We start from the raw sequence: 13,048 nt of genomic DNA on the forward strand, positions 1-13,048 counted from the left end.
CACCAAACTGGAAAATATGCAGCCAAGAATACTATATCCACCTAGGCTGTCATTGTAAATAGAAGGAGAGATAAAAAGCTTCCAGGACAAACAAAAACTAAAAGAATTTGCAACAGCATACCAGTCCTACATGAAATATTGAAAGGGGCCCTCTAAGCAAAGAGAGAGCCTAAAAGTAACACAGACCAGAAAGGAATAGAGACAATATAGAGTAGCAGTCACCTTACAGGCAATACAATGGCACTAAACTCATCTTTCAATAGTTACCCTGAATGTAAATGGGCTAAATGCCCCATCAAAAGACACAGGGAATCAGATTAGATTAAAAAAAAAAAGACCCATCGATATGCTGCCTGCAAGAAACTAATTTTAGACCCAAAGACACCTCCAGATTTAAAGTGAGAGGGTGAAAAATCATTTCCCATGCTAATGGACATAAAAAAAAAGCTGGGGTGGCAATCCTTATATCAGACAAGGGGGAGTGGCAGGCAGAGGGAGAAACAGATTCCCAGCTCATCTGATGCAGAACTCGATTCCAGGACCCTGGGATCATGACCTGAGCTGAAGGCAGATGCTTAACCGACGGAACCTCCCAGGTGTCCCTCAAACAGAAATTTTATGTAAACAGATATTTTCATGTTTCTGGGATAAATATCGAAGAGTAAAATTCCTGGGACATATTGTAGTTGCATGTTTAGATTTATAAGAACCTGGAAAACCATTTCCCAGTGTGAATATACCGTCTTAAATTCCCACCAGCATTATATATATAATCCAGTTTCTCCACATCCTCCATCAGTTTTTGGTGTTGTCACTACTTTTTAATTTTAGTCATTCTGATGGGTATATAGTAATACCTCATTGTGGTTTAATTTGCATTTTCCTAATGGCTAATAATATTGAACATCTCTTCATGAGCTTAGTTGCCATCTGTATATTCTACTTACTGAAATCCATCTTCATGCCTTTGGCCATTTTTTAATTGGATTGTTTGAATTTTTACTGTTGAGTTTAGAGCCTATTTTATATATATTTACCTGAGGTTTCATTGCCAGGTATGTGGTTTGTAAATATTTCCTCCCAGTGTGTAGCTTGTATTTTCATCTGCTAACAGTGTCTTTTGCAGAAAAATAATTTTTTCATGAGGCCAAATTTATCAATTTTTCCTTATTACAGATTATGTTTTTGGTTTAAAGTCTAAGAATTATTTGCCTAGCCCTAGATATCAAAGATTATCTTCTATGTTTTTCTAAAAGTTTTCTAGTTTTATGTACTACATTTAACTGTGATTTATTTAAATTAATTTTTCTATAAGCTATGAAGTTTAGGTTGAGGTTCATTATTTTGCTCATGGAGTGTCAATAACTATAGCACTATTTGTTGAAAAAACTATCTTTCCTCCATTGACTTGCTTTTGCAACCTCGTGAAAAGTTATTTGAGCATATTTGTGTCGATTTATTTTTGGGCACTCTAGTTTATTTTTATCTATGTGTCTATACCTCTATAAACACTACACTGTCTTGATTACTATAGCTGTATAATAAGTGTTAATATTGGATTCAGTGATTTGTTTTACTTTATTTCTTTTTTTTAAGGGTAGATTTAACACTTCTAAGGTATGTGCCTTTTCATTTTAATTTTAAAATAAGCCTCCTTATGACTACAAAAATTTTTGCTTGAATTTTGATAGAAATTTCATTAAACCTGTACATCAGTTTAAGGAGAACTGTTATCTTTACTACAGTGGGTTTTTCAGTTCATGTATCCCCATTTGCTTAAGTCTTATTTGATTTTTTTTAAAAACAGTATTTCTAGTTTTTATCAACAGATACTGTATATATTTTCTAAAGTATATATCAAAGTATTTCATATTCTTTGGTGTCATTGTGATTCTAATTTTGGTTTCTGCATGGTCATTGTTAGTACATGGAAATGTAATTAAATCTTGCATCTTGATCTTCTATCCTGTGACTTTATTGAACTCATTTATTAGTTCTAGAATTGTATTTTGTAAATTCCTTGTGGTTTTCTATAAAGACATTTTTTGCAGGAAATAAATAAAATGCTTTTTATTATGTTCCTTTCTGCCTTTCACTTATTTTTCTTGCTTTCTTGCATGATTAGAAATTACAGTATTAAATTAATTATAAGTAAAATGGTGAGAGTGGACGTCTCCCTTACTTGTAATCTTAGGAGGCCAGCATTTAGTCTTTCAATGTTAAGTATTATATAAGCTGGATGCTTTTTGTGTTTATGCACCTTACCAAACTGTTTTAATTTCCCTCTATTTATATTTTTATGGGAGATTTTATAATGAATGTATGGGAGTTTGGTTAAGTGCATTTATGGAAAATTTGGTATGATCATATGATTTTTGTTTTTTAACATATTGATATTGTGCAATCCTACTTAGTTATACTATACAATTTTTATTCATTGTTAGATTAATTTTTAAAAATATTTTTGCATCTAAATTCACAAGATTAAGCCTGTGTTTTTATTTTTGTCTTTTATTTTCTTCTGTTTCTTACTGTTTTGCACTGTCTTTATCTGATTTTGTTGTCAGGATAAGTATGGCTTCATAAAATATATTGGGAAGTCTTCTCTCTTCTACTTTCTGTAAGAGATTGTGTAAATTGGGTATTAATTCTACTTTAAATGTTTGGTAACATTCTCTAATAAAATCATGTCAGGCTGGCAATTTGTTTTTTAGAAGTTTGAAATTATTCAATTTTATTATTTCATCTTGGTTGAATTTTGTTAATGTGTTTCTTGAAGTAGTTGTCTTTTTTTTTCAGTTGTCACACTCATGAAAATAAATGTATTTTTAGTATTCCCTTATTACCATTTAAAACTAACTGCACATCTATACTGATATTTCCTGTTTCATTCTTGATATTGGTATTTTGTGTCTTCTTTTTATCCTTGTCAGTATTACTAAGGGTTTATTAATTTATTGAAATTTTTAAATACCTGGGTTTGTTTTATTGGCTCTCTATTTTTCTTAATTTTGTTCTTATTGATTTAGTCTTCCTTCTGTTTGCTTTAAGTTTATTTTGCTAAAGATTTTTATTGCTGTTCTTTATCTGTGTAGGAATTTAGATTATTGATTTAAGACATTTCTTCTACTTTTCCTCTGGTAAGTATGCATGACCATAAATTTTTCTTTTATTACTGCTTTAGCTATGTCTCACATATATTGATATGTTGGATTTTATACACACACACACACACACACACACACACACACACACGGATGTGTATATATGCTATGTATTTTATATTTAATAAAAACATCGATAATATTATTAGTTTTTATCTTTGATAGGGTTTTTGATATCTGGTTTGAAAAGATGTTCCAAACCCTGATTCCTTTTAATGAGAGTATTTAGAGCCCACAACATGGGCTTCAGTTCTCATTGAAAACAGTCGTTATTTTTATGCCTTTCAGTAAAGAGAACTAGGAGATACATAGTTGCTGCTTTTATTTTATTTAATCTTTTCTTAACTCATTTCTTCCACCCCCCTAACCTCCACCTATGGCAACCACCAGTCTGTTCTCTTTATCTATGAGTGTGGATTTTTTTTTTAGATTACACATATAAAATAGATTATACAGTATTCATGTTTGTGTGATTTATTTCACTTAGCTTAATGCTTTCTAGGTCCATCCATGTTGTCATGAATGGTAAGACTTCATTTTTTATGGTTGAATAATATTCCACTGTGTGTATGTGTGTGTGTGTGTGTATAAAACTGTGTGTGTGTGTATATATATATATATAATATATATAAACAATTTCTTCATCCTTTCCTTCACTGATGGACACTTGGGTTGTTTCTGTATTTTGGCTATTGTAAATAATGCTGCAATGAACATGAGGGTTAATATATCATTTTTTAAAAGATTTTATTTATTTATTTGACAGAGGGAGACACAGCAAGAGAGGGAACACAAGCAAGGGGAGTAGGAGAAGGAGAAGCAGGCATCCCATAGAGCAGGGAGCCTGATGTGGGGCTCGATCCCAGGACCCTAGGATCATGACCTGAGCTGAAGGCAGACACTTAATGACTGAGCCACCCAGGTACCCAAGGGTTCATATATCTTTTTAAAGTTAGTGTTTTTTTTTATTTCTTTGAATAAATACCCAGTGTAGTTCTATTTTTAATTTTTAAAAGTCTTAATCCATTTTGAATTAATTTTTGTGTATGATATGATACAGGGGCCCAGAATCACTTTTCTATATGACTGTTCAATTTCCCCAAAACCATTTATTGAAGAGACCATTCTTGAACAATTTTATATTTTTTGGATCCTTCATTGCAAATTCGTTGACATACATGTGTGGGTTTATTTCTGAGCTTTTTATTTTGTTCCATTGACATATGTGTCTGTTTTTTTGTTTTGTTTTGTTTTGTTTGCCAACACCATACTGTTTTGATTACTATAGCCTTATAATCAAATTTGAAATCAGGGAACATAATCCTTCCAGCTTTGTTCTTTTTCAAGATTACTTTGACTATGACTTTTGTGGTTCCATACAGATTTTTAGGATTGTTCTATTTATGTGAAAATAGAACTGGTATTTTGATAGGGATTCCATTGAATGTATAGATTGCTTTTGGTAGCATAGACATTTTAACAATATTTTTTCTTCCAGTCCATGAGCATGGAATGTTTTTTTATTTCTTTGTGTCTTCCACAACTTTCATAAGTGTCCTATAGTTTTCAGAGTACAGATATTTACCTTTTGGTCAGATTTATTCCTAGGTATCTTTTGGTTTTTAGTACAATTGCAAATGGGATTGATGCTTTAATTTCTCTTTCTGCTGCTTTGTTAATTGGTGTATGGAAATGCCACAGATTTGTGTATATTGATTTTGTATCCTGCAATTTTAGTGAATTTGTGTATCAGTTCTAGCAATTTTTTGGTGGAGTCTTTTGGATTTTCTTAATTTTTATTTCTGATAATTCATTGTCAGTGTATAAGAACACAACAGATATTTGTATATTGATTCTATACCCTGAAACTTTACTGATTTTGTATATTAGTTCTAACAGTGTTGTGGCAGAAACGTTAGGATTTTTTATGTATGAAATCATGTCGTTCATAAATAGTGAAAATTTTATTGCTTCCTTTCTAATTGGGATTCCTTTATTTCTTTTTCCTACCTAACTGCTTTGGCTAAAACTTTCAATACTATGTGGAATAAAACTGGCAAGCGTGAACATCCTTGTCTTGTTTCTGATCTTAAAAAACACTTTTCATTTTTTACCATTGAGTATTATGTTTACTGTTGGCTTCTCAAAAATAGCCTTCATTATTATTTTTTATAGATTTTTTAAAAATATATTTAATTTATTTATTTTAGAGAGAGAGAGAACATGAGCAGGGGGAGGGGCACAAAGGAGGGAGAGGGACAAGCAGACTCCCCACTGAGCTTGGACTCCCATGCAAGGCTAGATATCACTACCATGAGATCATGACCTGAGGCAAAATTATTCGTTAGACACTTAACTGACTGAGCCATCCAGGTGCCCTGGCCTCTATTATTATTATTATTTTTAAAGATTTTATTTATTTGACAGAGAGAGACAGAGCAAGAGAGGGAACACAAGCAGGGGGAGTGGGAGAGGGAGAAGCAGGCTTCCTGCTGAGCAGGGAGCCCGATGTGGGGTTTGATCCCAGGACCCTGGGAACATGACCTGAGCCAAAGGCAGACGTTTAACAACTGAGCCACCCAGGCACCCTTTATTTTGAAGTATGTTTCAGCCATACCCACTTTGTTGAAAGTTGTTATAACTGGATGTTGAATTTTGCTGAAATTGTTTTTGCATATATTCAAATCATATGATTTTTTATCCTTCATTTAGTTAATGTGGTGTATCACGTCAATTTACAAGCAAATGTTGCATCCCTGGAATAAATCTTACTTGATCATGGTGTATGATCCTATCAGTATATTGCTGAATTTGATTTTCTACTATTTTGTTGAGGATTTTTTCTTCTATTCTTATCAGAGATATTGGTCTGTAACTTCCTTTTTGTGGTCTCCTTGTCTAGTTTGACAGGGTAATTCTTGCCTTGTAAAGTAAGTTTTGAAGTATTCTCTCTTCTTAATTTCTTGGACAAGTTTGAGAGAGAGAAGTATTAAATCTTTTTGAATGTTTGGTAGAATTTGCCAATGGTCTTGGACTACTGTTTTTTGGAGGTTTTTCATTACTAATTCAATTTCCTTGCTAGTAATAGCTCTTTTCAGATTTTCTTTTTTTTTTTTATGATTCAGTCTTGGTAGATGGTATATTTCTAGGAATTTGTCCATTTCTTCAAAGTTGTCCAATTTGTTGGCATATAATTATTCACAGTAGTCTTTTCTGGTCCTTTGTATTTCTATGGTATCAGTTGTACTATTTTCTCATTTTTGTGATTATTTGTTTGAAACTTGTCTCATTTTAGTAAATCAGCTAAAAATTGGCCAATTTTGTTTATCTTTTTTCAAAAAACCAGGTCCTACTTTTATTTATTTATTTATTTATTTAAATTTTATTTATCTATTTGTCAGAGAGAGAGAGAGTGAAAGCACAAGCAGGGGGAGCAGCAGGCAGAGGGAGAAGCAGGTTCCCTGCTCAGCCAGAAGCCTTATATGGGACTTGATCCCAAGACCCTGTGATCGTGGCCTGAGCTGAAGGCAAACTCTTAACCAATTGAGCCCCCCAGGCACTCACATGCATTGTTGTTTTATAGCACTTTACCCACTGTAGAACTTCTTTCAAAACTGGAGTAGTCTTCTCAAACCCTGTCACTGCTTTACCAACTAAGTTTACATAAAATTCTAAATCCTTTGTTGTCGTTTCAATAATTTATTCTGTTCTTTCATTTGGAACATAGTCTTTTGATTTTTTTTTCATTTTGCTTGACTCTTTTGGTTTCTATACCAACTAGATGATGAAACAACTATCTCTCCTAGTCTTGAAAGAGTGGCCTCATGTGACTGACCATTACCATTCAACACTTCCTTAGCTCCTGTCTTTCACAAGTTTGTTCTTCTCTAAGCAGCCTATTATATTTTTAATAGCTCTCAGTAGTTGTTTGTGTGCCAAGATCCATCACTGGAAGTCGGACCCTCAGTCAGCAGCTTTTAAAAATATGCACGTATATACAGTCCTGTGGAACTGCAAATGTAATCTCCACTGGCCACCAGATCCAGCTGATCTGAATATGTCCCTTGGAAACAGTTGCAAAAATCAGGGCTGCAGATATGTACATAAGCTATTTTCTAGGAGGTAATAGTGAGCTGGAGCAAGGTAGAAAGAAGTGCCAAGATGGCATCCATACTCTACATTCCTTGAGAGCAACTCTATAGGCCACTAAATGTGTGCCAAACCTGATGCTTGCTCTTCAGCTTAAGCTCCAAGACAAGAGGCCTCCTTCACAAAAGACTGGGTGGTATGCCTTAGTCTGCTCTCTATGTAGCATTCTGTGGGTGGTAGCCTACCAGGAACTATCTCTATGATCACCATATTCCCTGGAACCAGGAATGCGAGTCCCAGTGGTCACCAGATCACAAGGCACCTGCTGGGTTGTAACTACAGAAACTGAGACACTAGATATAAAAATTAGTGGTATGCTGAGTGAAATAAGTCAATCAGAGAAAGACATGTATCATATGACCTCTCACTGATATGAGGAATTATTAATCTCAGGAAATAAACTGAGGGTTGCTGGAGTGGTGGGGGGGTGGGAGGGATTGGGTGGCTGGGTGATAGACATTGGGGAGGGTATGTGCTATGGTGAGCGCTGTGAATTGTACAAGACTGATGAATCACGGATCTGTACTTCTGAAACAAGTAATTCAATATATGTTAAGAAAAAAAAAGAAGAAGATAGCAGGAGGGGAAGAATGAAGGGGAGTAAGTCGGAGGGGGAAACGGACCATTAGAGACGATGGACTCTGAAAAACAAACTGAGGGTTCTAGAGGGGAGGGGGGTGGGGGGATGGGTTAGCCTGGTGATGGGTATTAAAGAGGGCACATTCTGCGTGGAGCACTGGGTGTTATGCACAAACAATGAATCATGGAACACTACATCAAAAACTAATGATGTAATGTATGGTGATTAACATAACCATAAAAAATTATTAAAAAAAAATTAGTGAACAGATGCTTGTAAAGCTCCTTACTGGGCAACGCTGGCCCTATAGCACACTGCAATGAGAGAGCACAAAAAATAGTGCCAGCCCTTTGAGGTCTCTGGCAAGGATTAGTTAATCCCTGGGTGCATGTTTAATTAGAAACCTACCCCTTAGGCCACAGGCATGGAAATTAGTTAATAGATCTCCTTCATAGAAAGACCAAAATCCTAAGTTTGTTGCCTTTTCCTGTGCTCTGGGAGTGGTAGCTGTTTAGAAACTCTCTGTTCATTACAATCCTGTGGGACCCACAACTATAAGCCCCACTGGCCACCAGACTTAGGTGATGTCCTCTGGCAACAGCCACAAAAATTGGGCATGAGGCAAGGGTGTAATCCCCTTTCTGGGTGACTCAGTGATACTTATTCCCATTGAACCTTGAACACAAACTTCCCTGGTCTCCAGAGCCAGACAATTAGGAAACATTCCTTGGTAAGCAGCTAAAAAATCAGGACACCAGATATGTTTGAAAGCTCCCTTCCAGGAGATACTGGTACTCTGGAAGACAACAAAGGGTGAGCACAAAGATAGTAACTGCCAGTCTCCATCTTTGGAGAATGTTTCAATAGGCTCCTAGATTTTTGTGTTAAATTAGATGCCTGCCCCTCAGGATGATACCTTTATATAAGCAGGTGAGTGTCCTTCACTTTCAGTCTAGGCATGACCAACTGCCCAAGAGTTGGGCCCTGGGGCAAGTGAGTCTGAGTGCATGACTTTCCTAAGATCCACTTTTCAGTTTGTTACAGTCTTGCAGGTCTTGGGACTTGAGCCTTGCTGGTTTTAAAAATTTGATGTTTTGGGAGCCTTGTTGGTTTTCAAAATTAGAGGGTTAGGTGCAGGTCTTGAAAGTTGGGTTGTGCAATGTGGGGTTCAAACCCATCACTCCTCATTGAGAAGTTCTGAGATTTGAGCTTCCTCCTGATTGTGGGTTACTGCACCAGGGCTGGGGTTTATGGTGAGTTTGTGTCTTAGCCTCTCCTACCTGCTTCACTGAAGTTTTCTTCTCATTTGCCTAATGTGTAATCATTACTCAGCCAAGCTTTAATTTTTTCTCAGAGGAAAATTTCCCACATGTAGCTGTAAACTTTCAAGGAGATGAAAGGAGTTTACAGCTTCAGGATCTTCCTACATCACCATCTTGAACCTGTGTTTTCATTTCATTCAGTTCGAATTATTATGTCTTCTTTCAGATTTAGTGTTTGAATCATGAATTTTTATGTGTACTATTTAATTTCTGAGAATTTAGAGAGTTTCTTGTTTTTTTTACCATTTATTTCTAGTTTCATTCCATTATGATCAAAGAATTTACTCTTTATTGTTTACATTATTTTAAACATGATGAGGTTCATTTTATGCCCCTGAATATGGTTTACCTTGATGAATATTCCATGTGTGCTCGAAATTATGTATTATGCAATCATTGCATGAAGTGTGTGATATATGTCAATTAGATACTATTGTTTGATTTGGTTGTTCAGGTCTTCTACAGTCTCTCTGCCTAATAATTTTATCAAGAAAATATTGATGTCTCCAATTATAATTTTGTAGTTTTCTATTTCTCCTTTCACTTTTTTTTTAAGTTTTACTTATTTAGTTTTAGAGAGAGAGAACACTCACGGGGTGAGGGGAGGGGCAGAGGGAGAGAGTCTTAAGCAGGCTCCATGCCCAGCTCAGAGCCCAACACGTATCTCATTCTCATGACCCTGAGATAATGACCTGTGCCAAAATCAAGAGTGAGATGCTCAACTGACTGAGCCATCCAGAAGCCCTTCTCCTTTTATTTTACCTTTTTTTTTTTCTGCTACTATATTTTTAGGCTATGTTTTTTGGATCATACACATTTAGGATCATCGTATCTTCAGATGCAATACTATTTTTATCATTATATATTATTGTTCTTTGGGTCTAGAAATCTCTTACTGTAATTTTTACTTTATCAGATATTAATATAGACATCCTGAATTTTTGAAAATTAATTTTCACATGATATAACTTTTCTCATCATTTTACCTTCAATCTACCTATCTTGTTGAATTTGAAGTGAGTTTCTTGTGAACAGCATATATTTGAGACTATTTTTAAAATTTACTCTGCCAGTTATCTTCCTTTTAAATGCTGTATTTAGACCATTTAAATTTAAGGTAGTTATTGAAATTCTTAAGAATTTTATCTGATTCTTAATTTTCTGTTATTCCTTATTTCTCTCTTTTTAAATATTTTTATTGATTACTCGCACATTTTTCTTTAGGATTTCATCTTGATTTATTTATACTATTTATGAGTGTGTCAACTTTTTAATTCCTCATAGGTGTTGCTCTCAGTGATACCATATATCTATGTGACTTCACAGTCCACTTTAATTGCATTGTGAAAAGTTTTCTTCTCTTTGGGTCTGCACTTCACAGTTTTAAATATCACTGTCTTGAATATCATTATTTTATAAATTGTGTGTCAATCATCACAAATGATTTACCAAACTCATTAGGAGAAGGATTGTTTAATATGACTCCCCATATTTTGGTTTCCTGTTCCTTCTTCTTTGCTGTTGCTCCAATATTTCTACTTTTATCATTTCCTATGTTTTTGGATAACTTCTTTTAGTAATTCTCCTTTTAGTGACAAATTATTTTAGTTATACTTTACTTGAGCTCTGTCTTTATTTCTTCCTACTTCCTGAAGGAAAATCTTGTCAGATGTACTTAATATATTTGGCATTTCTTTATTTTCAGTACCTAAAAGGTATTATGCCACTTCCTTCTGACCTCCATGGTTCAGAGGAGAAAATGTAATAAATTGAATTGATATTCCTCAGCAGGTCATACATTATATATCTCTGGCTAATTTTGTGACTTCTTTTTTGTGTAGAGTTTTCAGAATTTTAATTTTGATATGTTTTGGCATAGACTTACTTGTTTCTACTCTATGACATTGCTCAGTTTGTTGAATGTGTGATTTTGTGATTTTTTACAGAATGTAGTGTATTTTATTTCTTTCTTCAAAAGCTTTTTCTTTTTTTTAAAGATTTTATTTATTTATTTGAGAGAGAGAGAGAATGAGAGATAGAGAGCACGAGGGGGAAGAGGGGCAGAGGGAGAAGCAGACTCCCCGCCGAGCAGGGAGCCTTATGCGGGACTCGATCCCGGGACTCCAGGATCATGACCTGAGCCGAAGGCAGTTGCTTAACCAAGTGAGCCACCAGGCACCCTCTTCAAAAGCTTTTTCAATCCAACTGTATTCCTCCTCTTCTTATGAGACCCCAGTCATATGAATTTTGAATATTTTCTACTTATACCACAGGTCCCTAACACTCTGTGGTTTTTATTTTCAGTTTATTTTCCTTCTGTTGTTCAAACTGGGTAAATTCTTTTGACCCATCCTTAAGTTCCCTGTTTCTATATTCTGTCATCTCCACTCTATTGTTGAGCACATCAGACTTTTTTTTTAATTTATTTTATTTTTCAGTTTTATAATTTCCATTTTTTTTAAGTTTGCTTAAGATTTTATTTATTTTAGAGAAGGAGAACAAAGAGAGAAATAATGTGTGTGCACGCATGAATGGAGGAAGGGGCAGAGGGAGAGAACCATCAAGCAGACTTCCCACTGAGTGCAGAGCCTGACCCAGGGCTCTATCTCATGACCTCAAGATCATTACCTGAGCTGAAGCCACTAGTTGGATGCTTACTTGAGTGAACTACCCAGGCACACCCAAGTTCTTTTTTAATAACTTTCATGTTTTGCTGAGATTTTCCTGTTTTTCATTTGTTTCAAGAGAATTTGTAATTCTTTTGAATCTTTTTTTAAATTATGGTTGCTTAAAATCCGTGTTAAAAGATCCAAACATCTAATTCATCATGGTTATTTACATTTTTTTTATATCTTTTCTCATTCAGGTTGATATTTTTCAGGTTCTTTGTATGATAGATATTTGTCCATTTTATGCTGGACATTTTGACTTTTATACTAGGAAGTTCCAGGCCCTATATAAATATTTCATTTTAGGAGGCAATCACTCTGTTTAGGTTTAGAACACAAGTTCTGACCTGCAAAGACAGAGACTCCCTGGACTGGGTGCTTGTTGTAGTGACATCCCCACTGCCCATTATCTCCAACTGTGCAGTTTCCCTAGGTGTGGGGAGAGAGTCTCAGGCCAGTCAGTGAAAGAGTGCACTTTCCACTTATCTTCAGTTATTGTTAGTGTGGTTTCCAGTGCATCACCCTTGGTCTTTTTGTGGGCCTCACTTTGTGTTGATGGTACTCCTATTTAAAGTGGAATAAGAATAATTCTATCTAGGTTGCCTTGGATGCTCAACTGGGAGCCACCAGACCTCAGGCCTGGGTCACCTTTTTCTGTTGGGTGTGGAGGTTGTAAGACACATGAATGCTACTTGTCCCTTCAGTTGAAGAGTCTTCTTTTTTTCACCTTTTATATTTCCTTTTTGGTTCTCTCTTTCATTATTTCCAGGGTTTATAATTGGGGAGAAGAAGACTTGACTTGTTTCTATTCTATGACATTGCTCAGTTTGACTGATTCCATCTTGACTGTACTAGAAGTCCCTGTGACATACATATTTGGGGTTTATTTCTCATGAATTCAGTAAAAAGTAATTTAAGAAGCAATCACTTTTTCCTCTAGACATTCGGCATGCATTCTAACCCTGCTTTCAGAAGATCAAAAATATTTTCATATTCATAGTCCTGTTTCCCTGTGTGAAGACTGACTGGATATTTAATTTTTCTAAGAAAATATCATCACTTTTTAAGATTCACCAGTTTCTTCATTCTTATCTTGAACTCACACACATTCCAATTACCTGACCACATTTTGATGTATTTTCTAAATCTAAGGATGTGTAATTC

Source organism: Callorhinus ursinus, unplaced genomic scaffold (genome assembly GCF_003265705.2).
Source record: "Callorhinus ursinus isolate GAN/ISIS: 27379988/994484 unplaced genomic scaffold, GSC_fseal_2.0 scaffold2, whole genome shotgun sequence".
Classification (NCBI taxonomy): Eukaryota; Metazoa; Chordata; class Mammalia; order Carnivora; family Otariidae; genus Callorhinus; species Callorhinus ursinus.